The sequence below is a fragment of the Amblyomma americanum genome, chromosome 5, assembly GCF_052857255.1.
Source record: "Amblyomma americanum isolate KBUSLIRL-KWMA chromosome 5, ASM5285725v1, whole genome shotgun sequence".
NCBI lineage: Eukaryota > Metazoa > Arthropoda > Arachnida > Ixodida > Ixodidae > Amblyomma > Amblyomma americanum.
This window is the reverse complement of record NC_135501.1, coordinates 127,768,350-127,771,590: the sequence shown is the minus strand read 5'-3', so window position 1 is coordinate 127,771,590 and position 3,241 is coordinate 127,768,350. Positions and strand designations below refer to the sequence as shown.

At 45.6% G+C, this 3,241-nt stretch overlaps 1 pseudogene; it reads right to left on the bottom strand.

Moving 5' to 3' along the window:
- Positions 1-589: 589 nt before the first annotated feature.
- LOC144134171 (protein toll-like) lies at positions 590-2,949 on the bottom strand (annotated as a pseudogene).
- Between the last annotated feature and the right edge of the window lie 292 nt (positions 2,950-3,241).

Sequence of the window (3,241 nt, the reverse complement as noted above, 5' to 3'; positions counted from 1 at the left end):
GATGTTCCTAACTTTAAAATTTTATTCCTTCTCTCCGAAGCATAGGACCGCAGCTTCAGATCGTTTGTCTATGCCAGTTTTAGAATCAGTAACATATTTCAGCGTTACATCTTTCTTTCAGTTTTAAGATGTGGCCATTGAAATTCGATTTCGCTTTCTCACATGCTAAGAGTCTTGTCATATTTTCCGACAAAGAAACGGGCTACGCAGTTTAAAAATCCTTTACCGTTTTTCCACATTTACTTCCGTGTATGTGATTCAAGAGATTGTGTCTTCAATTTTATTCCCTATCTTCCACGTATGACGTTGTTTCGATCGATTTGGAGCGCATTATGCATAGTTGTTAGGCCTTCACGTAAGGAAGCAGTCTGTAATGAGTATAGATTTCAGCAAACGTTCTCACTTTCGCTCAATAGTTAATGTGTTCCGCAAGAAGTACGCATCGCCACAGTGGAGACACATTCCAGGACATGGAAGACTCCACGAAGCCAGAACAAATGCTTACCAGCGTTGCTATCTCACTAACATGCTAAATGGAGTCGAACTCAAGGTTCTGAGGTGCTGCCTCTTTCAGTTCGACAGAGCTGATTTATGCAAGAGCTGGGTGTAGTAATTCGTGATTGATGAGCTTTCTTTTGGCATTCTTCCTGGGCATCGAGCAGTAAAACCTGTCCCAAAGGTATGGCTCTCCCCAGCGGAGGTAATTGGCAGCTCGCATGTAGAGGCGCAGGTGTTCGTCTAGAGAACTAAAACCAACCTCGTCGACAAGCACAATTATCAATCTGTTGACGTTGTCCTCCAGGGCTTTGTGATGCGCCACACGGAACTCCCAACGGCACCACTCGCTTGCAACGAAGTTCCTGCAGCAGTGCGAACGCATCAGCAACATTCGCCGTGAAAGCTTACTCTTATACCTCTTAATATAGAAACAGCAGCATCCCTGAAAACTACCTGCTCAATCTCGTAATATTTTCCCACGTTTTAGGTTAAAATATTCCACAAACTGAAAATAAAACACTGTGGTGAATTTAGTCGTACTGTCCCCAGCTAAACTCGAGAGGTGAAATTTTAGTGTTTCTCGGTATATTTCGCCTTGCATTTATTCCTCGCACGTGGGTTACATTTGAGAGCTCGCGTTATCCCCATATCTGAAGGGTGAGTCAGTGCCCTTTTCTTGTCAAATATTCAGTGCATCCTTCACTTAGGTCAATCAAAATGAACTCAGCTTAGTTCTAAACAACACTTCCTACCCTCGGGCGATATTTTCAGCTATGTCATGCTACGGCTTGTTCTCCCTAACGACGGAAGTGGAGAGGTTCCGGAACGCAGTCATGCCTGAGCGTATGCAGAGGTCAGAAGAATTTCGTTCAGTGGAGGGCCAGCCATGAGGAATTTTTTTGTGCTGTAGAAAAGGATTAAATTTCAATGAATCTCTTCACTTTGCTTTCATGAAGCGCCCAAGTCTAAAGTCCGAAAGGAATCGAAAGTGGCCAGATCTGTTTGGCATCAAAAATTTGGCATAGCTTTAGCGTCGCGCCGAAGTAGGCGATGGCACATTGCTAGTCAGCAACCGAATGCCGCTGCGCCCATTGCTTTCCAACATGCGAATTTAACAGAATAAAAGAAGAGACATAACCTGTCCATTCGTCTAAGTCAAGTCAACAACGCAAGAATGCATTCTATTGAGAGGTTTTCTTCGCCCACAGCTTTTCGGTTACATCACGCAGGGACTCAGAAGTCATTCCGATTGAGCATGGGCCGTGCAGTCCCCTGAGCGCGTGAAAGGAAACATGTTTACGGGGTGAGGAGTAGCACTGTCCTCCTGGAGCAGGCGACAGCGTCGCGGATGATGTCCTGCAGCTAGAATCCGCCTTTGAAGTTCCGCTCATAGGTACAGTAGGACAAGGCGGCGGCCGCTAGTCCTGGTATCAGCTGCTCATGGACCGAGCCTGCATCTTTGCTGCTGAATGAGAGGAACACGTCGAACATCTTTTCTGCGTCCAGATCTCCCTTCGTGATGCAGTGCGCACAGATGCAGACACGTTGCAAGTTCATCCAGGGCTTCAGGTGGCGCTCACCATAAAAGTACGCCCCTGAGGGAATGAGGATGACTACCAGCACCACTGTGTACGAAAGGTGGTGAATCATAGTATCGCAATTCTGGCGCAAGAGCTAGTTACAAAGTTCACACAAGGTCAAAGACTACACATGCGTCACCGCTCGACACGCACTGAAGGCGTACAGCAGGTATGTCATGTAAATTGGCGATAATAGAGGGCAGAGTTGGTTTTCCGTTAAGGTGATAATTGCCTTCTTTGACACAAGAATGTTGAAGCTTTCTGCGTATGTGAGGAGTCTGAAATTTCGAATCTGTAAAAAAAAATTGATACAGGCAAGCGACGGACTAAACAAGAGTACGATGACGAAGGAGACCGAATAATCGCAAAAAAACCATAATTTAGAATGGCTTGTTATGTCATTTGAAGTTTTCGTCGTCCCTGATCACTCCAAATTCTCAGTGGATAGACTTACCACGTTGTCGTGGGCGTCTAACCACTGCTTGAATGCATAATCATCACATTCACAATGGAAAGGATTTGCTGGAGAGCCACAAAGAAGTCAGGTAGCGTTCCAACACCAAGGCATGTGGAATTTTCTTTATGTTGATGCCCCTAAGATCGAGGGAGTGCACTTTGCTGGGAAGGGCATTCGCACTGAGTCTTGAAATGAGATTATTTGTAAAGACATCACTTCCACATGTGGAGCGACGTTTTTGAAAGAGGCATCGATCTTTTTGAGGCTGTTGTCGCGCAGAACCAACTGAGACGTGTTTTTCCGGAAAAAGCTTGGGGCAGCCGGTTCAGTTTCACCGACGAACAGTTCACGACGATGCCTCGCTCTCCGACCCATCTTCACGGCAGGTGCAGCTGCAACCTACTTCACAGTCATGCTGTCACTTCGTCAAGTTCTCTTCTGTCAAGTTGTGAAGCGAGTTTCCTTCCATCCAGGATGGGCTCTTACACATCGGTTTCCGCGTTAAGCGCACTTCACTTTCGTGCCGTACAAGCCAGGCCAATCTGCAGTCACATAGCAAAGGGTTTTCTGCAACTGGGAAACAATTGAAATATTACGCATTATTCATATTAGTAGGAATCGATTGCGTTAGTTTAAGCGTTATGAATTAATTTTATTTTATGCAAGAAATAATGGCCCCCAAATTGTGACTGAAGAGCTTCCTCGG